The sequence below is a fragment of the Rhinopithecus bieti genome, unplaced genomic scaffold, assembly GCF_001698545.2.
Source record: "Rhinopithecus bieti isolate Rb0 unplaced genomic scaffold, ASM169854v2 scaffold_32422, whole genome shotgun sequence".
Lineage (NCBI taxonomy): Eukaryota > Metazoa > Chordata > Mammalia > Primates > Cercopithecidae > Rhinopithecus > Rhinopithecus bieti.
The window spans coordinates 2,916,182-2,928,387 of record NW_016814631.1 but is presented as its reverse complement, the minus strand read 5'-3'; the positions used below and the strand labels follow the sequence as shown (position 1 = coordinate 2,928,387).

The following is a 12,206-nucleotide window of genomic DNA, read 5'->3' as shown; positions in this document are numbered from 1 at the left end:
ACTCCTGACCTCGTGACTCACCCGCCTTGGGCTCCCAAAGTGCTGGGATTACAGGCATGAGCGCACCATGCCCAGCATAAGTTGGTTTTTAAAAACAATTTGCTTTGACTATTAAGAGGGTTTATGTTACAATGTTTATAGAAGTTTCTTGCAATAACATAATTTCTTGGAAATGTAATATTGTGTCTAAAAATTCTGGGTATGATTTTGGGTGATCATCAAATAGGCCATGTTCCAACTTTGTTTTTATGTTGGTTTACTGGAAACTTAGAAGCATTTTTCCATAGAAACATTATGATTAAATGGTGGTGAAACTTCCCAAAGAATATTTTTTTTTTTTTTGAGGCGGAGTCTCCGCTCTGTCACCTGGACTGGAGTGGCAGTGGCCGGATCTCAGCTCACTGCAAGGCTCCGCCTCCCGGGTTTACGCCATTCCCTGCCTCAGCCTCCAGAGTAGCTGGGACTAACAGGCGCCCACCTCACCCGGCTAGTTTTTTGTAATTTTTAGGTAGAGACGGGGTTTCACGTGTTAGCCAGGATGGTCTCGACTCCTGACCTTGTGATCCGCCCGTCATCGGCCTCCCAAAGTGCTGGGAGTACAGGCGTGAGCCACCGCGCCCGGCGATATTTTTTTTTTAAATTGAGATGGAGTCTTGCTCTGTCATCCAGGCTGGAGTGCAGTGGCATGATCTTCGCTCACTGCAACCTCCTACCTGAGTTCAAGAGATTCTCATGCCTCATCCTCCCAAGTGGCTGGGACTACAGGCATGGGCCACCACACCCGGCTAATTTTTATTTTTTTTTTAGTAGAGATGGGGTTTTACCATGTTGGTCAGGCTGGTCTCGAACTCCTGACCTCAGGTGATTTGCCCACCTCGGCCTCCAAAAGTGCTGGGAATGCAGGTGTGAGCCACTGTGCCCAGCCCCCCAAGATACTTCTTAAAACCCCATGTTACTGAGTGTGACTATTGTACCTTTTAAATAGTTTTGTTTTGTTTTGTTTTGTTTTGATATGGAGTCTTGCTCTGTCGCCAGGCTGGAGTGCAGTGGTGCAATCTTGCCTCACTGCAACCTCCGCCTCCTGGGTTCAAGCGATTCTTGTGCCTCAGCTTCTCGAGTAGCTGGGATTACAGGTGTGTGCCACCACGCCCAGCTAATTTTTGTACTTTTAGTAGAGACAAGGTTTCACCATTTTGGCCTGGCTGGTCTCGAACTCCTGACCTCAGGTGATCTGCATGCCTCGGCCTCCCAAAGTGCTGGGATTACAGGCATGAACCACTGCACCCAGCCTCTGAATTCTTTTTAGCAAATAAAGTTGTCATTGACACCTAAACCTGGTAAAGACAGTACAGAAAAGGAAGTTTCAATCTAATACCAGTATAAATATAGAAGAAAAAAATGAGCAAATAAAATCTGATGTAAAATTAGTAATATTATATGCCTTCTAAAAATTTATGTTGAATTTAATTCATTTATTTGAATACTTTTATTACTATAACTATTGAAGGTTATGAATTCTCCTTTGACCATTGTTTTCCATTTGTACTATAGTTTCTGCTATGTAGTATTTTCATTATTCTTTCAGTATTGTTTTTCCAGTTTGTATTTTCCCTTTCATGTACAAATTGTTTAATAAAGGTTTTATTTTTCAAGTAGAAGGGCCCTTTGCTTTTTAAAATTTTGTTATTAATTTCTAGTTTGTTGTATTTTGATTTGAGACTGTAATATCTCCACCTTGTGGCACCTCCTTATGCTTTCTTTGAGATCAAATGGAGGATCATGTGTACACACATATAAACATAACATCTTCTGTAAGATTTTGTTGCTTTGGTCTTTTATATGGTGTGTTTTTTTTTTTTTGGTCTACTTGATCTGTCTTGTACTGAGAGTGGGGGGTTAAAATGTCTTAGTATTTATGTGCTTCTGTTTATATACCCTTGCATCTCCTGTAGTTTTTGGCTTCCGGTGGCTGCTGCGTTATTTGGTGCATAGGTATTTATAACTGTTATATATCACTGAAGAATTGTAGATTTGAGCATTAATACCTAGTGTTAGCCATTAATACCTTTTTGCTTGAATTCTGCTTTGTCTGATAATCAGCATAACAATCACTGCTTTCTGTTTTCATTAAGCTAGTATAACTTTTTAGCCCTTCTCTGTTTTTGGTGTCTGTTGTGTATAGTGTATATTTGGGCCTTGTTTTATGAGACAAGTTTAAAATCTTTTTTGTTTAAGCCTGAAATGTATTTGAGTTGAGAAATAAAGGCAGATTTTTTTTTTTTTGATAGTCTGATTTGGCATTTGGTTGACAGTGGGTGTTTACCAAAACTGTATGCTGCTCTACCGTTTGGGCAGAATATATTTGAAGTGTATGATAAGATGAAAGCATTTTATAAAACATGTTATTTTAGCAAAAGGATATTGAAATTAACAGTGTTTTGATGTTTTCTACCCTTTCGGAGTATATAAAATTAAACTGCTAAGGGAAACAATAGCAGATATAATTCATAATCATTTGATAAGTCATAGTAATACTGTTTTGGAATACTTCCCAGAAATGGAGAAACTGAATAATTGTAGCAAATGTGTAATGAATCCTTCATAAGTCAGGTAGTTTCTAGTTATTTGCTTTCAACAAATTGTAAAGGGACCTAACATCAGTTGCCACATCACTAAAAATATTCTGATGGTAGATCACAGTGTATGTTTTGGCATAGAAAAAATTGAGTGACCTTGTTATAACAAAACTCAGAGTGATTTAATTTTTAATGTGAATTACATTTCTTAGTGATTATACCTGAAATAAGTGAAATAAGAGTAGAATTGAGAACCTATCTCATTTTAGCAGTAAGAAATATTCTTTTTTAGATACATCAATATAAAGAAAAAAAGTCTATAAATGTCAGTGAGGTTCATATCCATTAATATTTTACTTTTTGTTTGAAAATTACGTGGCCGGGCACAGTGACTCACGCCTGTAATCCCAGCACTTTGGGAAGCTGAGGCGGGTGGATCACGAGGTCAGGAGATTGAGACCATTCTGGCTAACATGGTGGTGAAACCTTGTCTCTACTAAAAATACAAAAAAAAATTAGCCGGGCATGGTGGTGGGCACCTGTAGTGCCAGCTACTTGGTAGGCTGAGGCAGGAGAATGGTGTGAACCCGGGAGTCGGAGCTTGCAGTGAGCTGAGATCCCGCCACTGCAATCCAGCCTGGATGACAAAGCAAGACTCTGTCTAAAAAAAATAATAATAATAAAAAGGAATTAAAAAATTATGTATTAAAATTTATAATATTTGTTTCATTATCTGCTAATAATTGCAATAATTGCTCATTGCACAAAATATTTTTTAACTTACATGGAAATATGATCTATAATTGTAATTAATATGTCCATTTTTGTTTCATAGAATTATGGTAGAATGAGAAATAAAAGACTTCTAGTTATAAAATATGAAATTAGGATAAAATTATTTGGAGAAAGTGCAGTAAAATGTAAGTTAAACAAGATACAACTGGTGTAAAATTTCTGTTGTATTTAACAGAATTTATGTATTTTTTAAGTAGATAAGGATGGATGTCAGCTTGCTTTGATAGTTCAGTTTCTTTGGATACACTTAAAAGAGTGACATAATTTTATTTTAAGATGTAAATATTTACAGTAAATTAGAAACTACTTTTCTAATTTACTGTAATTTTCTAATTTTCTTTTGCAAGTACTTAATGAAATTTTTAAAATGTGAATCAAAACTTTAGCTATAAGAAGAAATATGCAAGAATATGTGTAATTTTCTAAATTTTTTTTTGTGGGGTATGAGCATTCAAATTTGAACACTATTGCCATAGATTTATTTGAAAAAGAAGCTAAATTAGATACGGCTATTGCAGAATGCAGACGAGGTGAACATTTTTATCCTGATTTACACATGCATAGGCAAATATGGTAGTTTAAGAAATGGCTTGATAATTAAAAGAGTTCTTTCTTTTTTTTTTTTTTTTGAGACAGTCTTGTTCTGTCACCTAGGCTGAAAGTACAGTTGCACGATCATGGCTCAGTGCAGTCATGACCTTCTGGGCTCAAGTGATCCTTCCACCTCAGCCTCTCTAGTAGTTGGGACACCGTGATGTCTGGCTAATTTTTTATTTTTTGTAGAGATGGGGTCTCACTGTGTTGCTCAGGCTGGTCTCAAACTCATGGGCTCAACCAATCCTCCTGGCTTGGCCTCCCAATGTGTTGGGATTACAGGGCGTCGGCCAGCGTGCCTGGACAGTTAAAAGGGTCTTGAGCTTGAACATAGCAGTCATAGTTAATTTTTTGAGCTCAGTTATACCAAAAATTAAAATCTTTTTTTTCTTTTCTAGTATATAATATAATCCTCCCATTTATAAAATAATAAAATTGTATTTATCACCTTACTAGTATGTATAGGTAAAAATATTTATCTTGAACCATTAGAGGGCAGCATGGTTTTATCTTTGGAATTAACTTTCACAACATGTAAATACTTTTGAGTCACAGGCTTAATATAAGCATGATTAAAATAAACTGTGAAATTTTAAGTTAAAATTAAAATATTTCATTTGGAATTTTTGTAATATAAAAAATGTGGTAGCAAGATAAAGTAAGTCCTCCTTTTCTTTTTTCCCTCCCCTTCCTTCTTCCTAACCACATTAGAACTTTTACAAAATTCAAAAGTTATACAACTTGATTCTAAACTTAATATTTACCTTGATTTTCAGATGAAGCGTTACCTAAGTCAGTGTTGTATAAGATGTTCCATGGTAAAAGGGATTTGAAGACAAATTTTGGAAATGCTGCATACTGTATCTCTCTTAAAAATTCCTAAAGGTGTCATGAAGAAAACTATTTACCTAAGCGGTTCCCAACCCTAACAGAACATCAGGCTTTCCTGGGCAGCTTTAAAAATTCTGATGCCCAGACTTTATCTCAACTAATTAAATCAGAATTTCTGATTGCAGAGCTTGAACCCTAGTGTTTTTTAAAACTTCCTCAGGTAGTTCTATGTCCAGTCATTTAAATACTGGTCCCCACAACCTAAAACACATTACCCTCTATTAACATCAAAGATTATGAGATAATTTAAATAGTCGTAGAACTTTTGAAAGAAGTAAAGAAGAAGGTAAGAATTACAGTTAACCACACTCCTTAGGGACAATTGTTCGGGACAGCTAGCTTCCTCACATTGCTGAGGATTCACTTTTTTTTGGAAACTAAAACTTTACTTAGTTCAGTAATTTTGGATACAAATAATTTCTAAAAGTTATGGCGTATATTTTTTATATCCTTAAATAGAAAATGCCACAATTCTTAGCATAAAGAATCCTTCCTGTTGACTCATTGTCAACCTTATAAACAATAAGTATTATCATAAGCCTCATGAGATATATACACGGTTTGTCCTTATACCAGATAATCCTAGACATCTGTTTCTAGAGTACTCAAATGTGCTTTTAGTTACTTTCCAAATCATTCTTGGCAGTCAGATTGTCGCCTTATTTCTTGTTTTTGTTAGTGCACCTTTGCATATTGCTTCCTCCTTTCTTTAATGCTTTTCAATTGCTATTATCTTGAAAACTGATACTATAGTTTGAATTTGGGGCAAAGTAAGAGTAGCAGGGCTTTAATTAAGCCCTAAGATGTCCCCTTAAGTATGGAGTATATTGAGTTTTATCTAGTTGGTGGATTTTTTTACTTCAGAATTCATTTTTGTCTGTCATATATTTTGCTAAGAATCTGCCTTTTGAGTAGTATGAAGTGGCCAGATAGTTCAATACAGGTTTGGTGAATATCTATATATATGTATGTGTAAGTGTGTTACACATATATATTTAATGACATGAAGTACTTTGGTTGCTTTGGTTGTTTGGGATTGGACAGAAATAACAGCTTTTTTTTTTTTTTTTTTGAGACGGAGTCTTGCTCTGTCACCCAGGCTGGAGTGCAATGGCGTGATCTCCGCTCACTGCAACTTCCACCTCCCGGGTTCAAGCGATTCTCCTGCTTCAGCCTTCCGAGTAGCTGGTATTACAGGCGCCTGCCAGCACACCCGCCAGCACGCCCGGCTAAGTTTTTTTTTTTGTATTTTTAGTGGAGACGGGGTTTCACTGTGTTGGCCAGGCTGGTCTTGAACTCCTGACCTCGTGATCTGCCTGCCTTGGCCTCCCAAAGTGCTGGGATTACAAGCGTGAGCCACCGCGCCTGACCAGAAATAACAGTTTTAATAAATTTCATGAAATCACTTCCTTGTCTGTTAAAGGAAACAGAAAGGGTTCATTTGTGCATGGTTTAGTCTTTCTTTTGAATGTGGAAGTTTTCTTCTTTGTGTGTTTAAAAAAAATTAAAAGTGAAACATTTTCCAAAATGAGAAGATTTGCTAGTAAGTAATGCATACGTCTATGAAATTATCTGCCTGAGTTTGATAATTTTATTTATATAATTTCTTTTTGTTTTCCCCCTTCCAATCCTTCATGGTTTTCTTTTTTACACACAAAGCTTACAACCTTTATTTTCCAACTGGCAAACCAGTTTTCCAACACTTTAAAAAAAAAACAAATTATCCTTTTATCTTATGCTGAAAGCCCTACTCATAACAAGCCCACTTCTGCGTTTGACTCTGTACACTGACCCTACATTTACTTCCCAAACCGACCCTTTTGGTAACTTTCGGTGAAGAGGTGGCTTTAATAAATATATTCTCCAGAAATCTTGAGAACCTTTGCTTGAGTCAGGATGAGAGGTGCCGCCACAGTGTAAACAGAACAGCCGAGTCCTCCGTGTAGGCGCCAGGTGCGATCTGCACAGACCACGTGTATGGGAGGCCTGGAGTCAGAGACATTTCCTCAAAATGCGTCCCCTGTCTCCAGCAGAGCACACCAGGCCCCAGGGTCCCGCGGACAGGGCTGGTCCCAGCGTATGCATGCCACTTCCTGGGCTTTGCAGGGTGATAGGCCAGAGGCTGCCCTCAGCAGGAAGCCCACTCAGAGGCCAGAGCCTCTTGTTCCGTTTGGCAGAGATCCCAGAAGGAGCCAGTGGGCAGCATCAGAACCTGGGGCCCAGGTAGTGGCGCCTAAGGGCACAGCAGCTGCAGGCCTTTGGCAAGGCTAGAAGACGGTGAGTGGAAAGCCGGGGGTATGTGGAGTGACCCCCAAGAAGGGGCTGTTCAGCTGGGAGTCCTGCATTTGCCGTTTGTGTTTTATCTGGCGATTTTGAAACCAGGTTTTTATCTGGACCTCCGACAGCTGCATCTCCCTGGCCAGTCTCTTCCGCTCCATAGGGCCCAGGTACTGGTCTTGCCGGAAGACGCTCTCCAAGGCGCGGACCTGCTCCGTGGTGAAGACTGTGGGGACGCCGGGGAGCCCGCCAGGTGTTTGGCCCTTTACACGGCCACGGTCCTCTCCGGCGGAGGCAGGTTTGAGGACCTAACCTCTGTGATGCTGACGGCCTGAGGGGCCTCCTAGGAGCTGGATGCCTGACCCGGGCCAGGGAGGCTCCTCAGGGAGACGTCGGCAGGCCTGGGGGTGTGAGCAGCTGTTTTGGGAGAGCCAGTCCACAGAGCCAAAGTTAGAGGGCTGCTGCTGGCCACGAGGTGGGGAGGAGGAGGGACGTATGGCGGTCAGGTGGGCCCGAGGGAAGACCGGGCGGGGCTGGCCAGGGGCAGGATCCACTATTTATATCATTTCTACAAAGATGTTCTTTCATTGACTTGATGTTTTTGCTTGGCATTGCTTCTATTCTTTCGTTTAGAGTCCTTACGTATATATATTTTCTGTTCTTCTATTATTGCCCTTTATTTTTAGAGTCTCTTCTTGGGAACTGAAAAGGAAACTTTCTTTTGGAACTTTTGATTTCTAGGTGTAACAACTTCTGTTCACTGATTTGATGAAAAAAAGAAATAGGATTGCACAGTATTTTTCTTTAGAAGGAAAAAACCCGCCCTTTTTGTGAGTTGTAGATCAAAAGTCAACAGAGAAATGTTGGTTCCACATTAAAAATTTCCTAATACGTATTACTGTCTGATGTATAAGTAGCAAATATTCTACCTTTAATAGTGTTTAGTTAGAGATGGGGGTTATAATTTGTCAGGAATATTAAAGAGAACTTTCTTTCTTTGGTTTGATATAGATGAGTGACTTTTAAAACATTTTTGTCTCTGGCCTGTGCTAAGGAATTTTTAAAAATAATATGACCTGGTACATAAATACCTACATCCACACAGATATACATTTTAACAAATATCACTAAAACAAAAGATTTATGAAGCAGTAATACCCTTAACATCTGTATTATACTCTAATATTTTCTATTTTATTAAAAATTATAGTTGTGGGCTGGGTGCAGTGGCTCACGCCTGTAATCCCAACACTCTGGGAGGCCACAGCAGGTGGATCATGAGGTCAGGAGATCGAGACCATCCTGGCTAACATGGTAAAACCCCGTCTCTACTAAAAATACAAAAAATTAGCCGGGCGTGGTGCCAGGCGCCTGTAGTCCCAGCTGCTTGGGAGGCTGAGGCAGGAGAATGGCCAGAACCCGGGAGGCGGAGCTTGCAGTGAGCCGAGATCCTGCCACTGCACTCCAGCCTAGGCAACAGAGCAAGACTCCCTCTCAAAAAAAAATATATATATATATATAGTTGTGGTTTATTAAATTTATTATATGACCTGTTAATGGGTCGTAGTTTATACTTTAAAAAATATTTATCTAAATGACTTCCAAGGTTTCATCCAACAGAAGATTCTATGTTACCGTGACTCCATGCTCTCATAGAGAATCAAAGCTCATCATAGAGCAGCTGGGAGCATGTTAAATTAGAAATGATAATAGAAATTCTCCCAAGACATCTGGATATTCAGTTATCCCCAACATATCTAGAAGTCCAGTGTCACCAGTTACTTAAACAGTATAAAATCTTTGAATAAAATCTGCGATTTACTTAATACTATTGTATCAGTGTTCAGTTTCCAGTTTTGACCAGTGTTACTCTGTTTTTGTCAGTTGCTAACATTAGGGAAACCTAGATGAAGGGTATATGGGAACTCTGTACTGTCTTTGCACTATATATATGTGTATATATATAGTAGAAGACATTTTAACTAATAAAAAGTATAGAGCATCTTTGAGTAGTATGCTCTCAAAGATATCTAAAACCTTCTCAAAGATATCTAAAGTGTTTTGTTTGAAACTTTTGTTGTGATATATTGATGATACAAACTGCACTGTCATACAAACTGCACTGTCCCTCACAGTACATTTTAATATGACTTTTATGAGTAAGAGAAGCTTAGTGAGCAGTATTACAGTTGAGTTTATTAATCCTATTTGATGGTTACTTGACAGTTCCTTTTAGGAGTTTAGAACTAGGAGAGGAAATAGCAGAATAAATTCTTCAAAGAAGATACCAAATTACAGAGTGGGGTTGGTATTATCTTTTTTATAATTTCTGTTGTGATGGAACAAATATAATGAGGAATAGGTGGGTATAGAAATAATTTCTAGAACATTGCAAAAGATCAGGGTCAGCAACCTGGAGCTGGTAATGGGTAGCAGTGTTAGTCAATTTAAATACAAATAGGATTCTTAAATGATAAGCAAGAATAATGATCTCTATGAAGTGATGAGACACTGGAAAAATGCCACTTATTGGCTATCAAAAAAATATTTTCCACTGACTGAGTTAGAAACAAGAATATGGGATGTGCAGAATGTTTGGAAATCTCGGTCTGTGTTTTGCATCTCTGAACTATTACACCGTTGAACTAGTCTTTCTTGGCTTGATGCCTTTAGAAACTACATATTAGCTTCATCAAAAAACTCTTATTGGAGGCTGGCCTGGCAGCCCAGCACTTTGGGAGGCCAAGGTGATAGGATTGCTTGAGGCCAGGAGTTTGAGACCAGTCTGGGCAACATAACAAGACTTCGTCTCTAGAAAAAATTAAAAAATAAGTTGGACATGTGATGCAGGCCTGTAGTCCCAGCTACTGGGGAGGCTGAGGCAGGAGGATCTCCTGAGCCAAGAAGTTTGAGGCTGCAGTGAGCTATGATGGTACCACTGTACTCCAGCCTGTGTGATAGAGAGAGACTCTGTCTCTAAAAAACAAAAACAAGAAAACTCGCATTTGAAAAACAAAACACACCTGAAAGACTCCAAACCTAGCCCTTTTCAGAAAGTCAAGGTATAACCATTTACAGTAAAGAAAAAGGGTAATTTTAATGGCAGAGGTTAAAAGTTCAAAGAAAATTGCATGTTGAGTATTTTTTGTATACTTATCACCATGCTGACAGCAGTAAGGTGATTCAAGGGAAATACGTGAAATTGCTCCTGCCCATAGGAATGTGTGTTACCTTCAGGGAGATAAGATGGTAACAGTAAAAGTTATGTAGTCCAGTGTATGTAGAACACTGCCAGTTTCTGTATACACAGACATGGTAGTTCTCCAAAGTATATATATTTTATCCTTGTTTTAGTTATGAAGAAACAGAGACTCAAGTTTAATTTGCTCATGTCATTTATGTAGTAAGTTATAGAATTGGATTATAAATCTATTTCTGTAAAATTCTAAAACCCATTTTATGAAATAGTTTTGTTATTGGGTATTTTGGATACTGTGAAGTAAGATAATTGAAGCCTCACTTCAAAACGTATTTTTTTCTAGAATAAAGATCACCATGAAATAAAATCATTCAAGAAAATACTAGGAATGATAGTATATGTGGGATGTAAATTTTCAAGATACATATTCGGAAACTTCAGAATGTAGCTAATTACTATTGATTTAGTTGTTTCTGTCTTCCTTTAAAAAATGTTTTTATTTAGAAATAATTAGAGATTCACTGAAAGTTGTAAAAATGGCACACAGAAGCCCATGTACTCTGCACTCAGTCTCCCCCATTGGTTACATTTTACAGACTTATAGGACAATATTTCAAACCAGTATACTGACATTGGTAAATGTGTGTGTTGTAGTTCTGTTTCATTTTATCACGTGTAGATTCATGCAACCACTGCAGCAATCAAGATACAGAACTTGGCCGGGCATGGTGGCTGATGCCTATAATCTCGGCTCTTTGGGAGGCCCAGGTGGGACAGATAGCTTGGGGCCAGGAGTGTGAGACCAGCCTGGGCAACATAGTGAGATCCCATCTGTACAAAAATAAAAATAAATTAGCTAGGCATAGTGGTCCATGTGTGTTGTCCTGGCTACTTGGGAGGCTGAGGTGGGAGGGTTGCTTGATCCCAGGAATTTGAGGCTACAGTGAGCTATGATCACACCACTGCACTCCAGCCTGGGCAACAGAGGGAGACTGTCTCCAAAAAAAAAAAAAAAAAAAAAAAAAAAAAATACAGAATTATTCTGTCACCACAAAGCTCTCCCTCATGTTGTCCCTTACTAGTCTTCTCTTCACCTCTGCTTCCCTACCATCTTTAGCCCTTGGCAACCATGTATCTGTTCTCCGTCTCTAATATTCAAGAATATTACATAAATGGAATCATAGTATGTGACTTTTGAATACTATGTTTTGAGTAGTGTTCTGTGTACCACAGTTTGTTGAACCCTTCACCTATTGAGGGATGTTTTGTTTTTCTTCAGTTTTTAGCTCTACAAATAAAGCTGCTATGAATATGTATGGATTTTGTATAGATGTAAATGTTTATTTCTTTGGGATAAATACACAGGAGTGTGATACCTGGGTTGTGTAGTAAATATATGTTTAGTATTCTAGGAAACTGCTACACTATTTTCCAGAGTTGCTGAGCTGTCTCGCATCCCAATCAGGAATGTATGAGAGATTCAGTTTCTCCTCATCCTCCCCAGCATTTGTGGTTGTCAATATTTTTATTTTGGTCGTTCTGATAGGTGTGTGATATATCATTATGGCTTTAATTGACATTTCCATAATGGTTAGGGATGTTAAATATCTTTTCATATGCGTAAGTGTGTGTGTGTGTGTGTGTGTGTGTGTGTATCTGTGTGTCTGTTTAGCTGTGTGTCTTTGGTGAAATGTCTCTCTTATGCACATTTTCTATAAAATTATTTTTTTTACTGTTGAGTTTTGAGAGTTTTGTATATATTTTAGATATGAATCCTTTGTTAGATATGTGGTTTGCAAATCTTTTCTCCCTTTTTATAGTTTGTCTTTTCATCCTCTTAACATAGTTTTTTTTTTTTTTTTTTTTTTTTTTTT

The 12,206-nt window shown here is 38.2% G+C and overlaps 1 protein-coding gene and 1 pseudogene across 7 annotated transcripts in view; one reads left to right on the top strand and one right to left on the bottom strand.

The window, feature by feature from the left end:
• The window catches only part of STAU2 (staufen double-stranded RNA binding protein 2), a 344,502-nt gene that overhangs the window by 98,426 nt on the left and 233,870 nt on the right, over nt 1-12,206 (top strand). The gene's annotated exons all lie outside the window — the stretch shown is intronic.
• Nucleotides 6,863-12,206, bottom strand: part of LOC108515023 (homeobox protein VENTX pseudogene) — a 29,890-nt pseudogene continuing 24,546 nt past the window's right edge.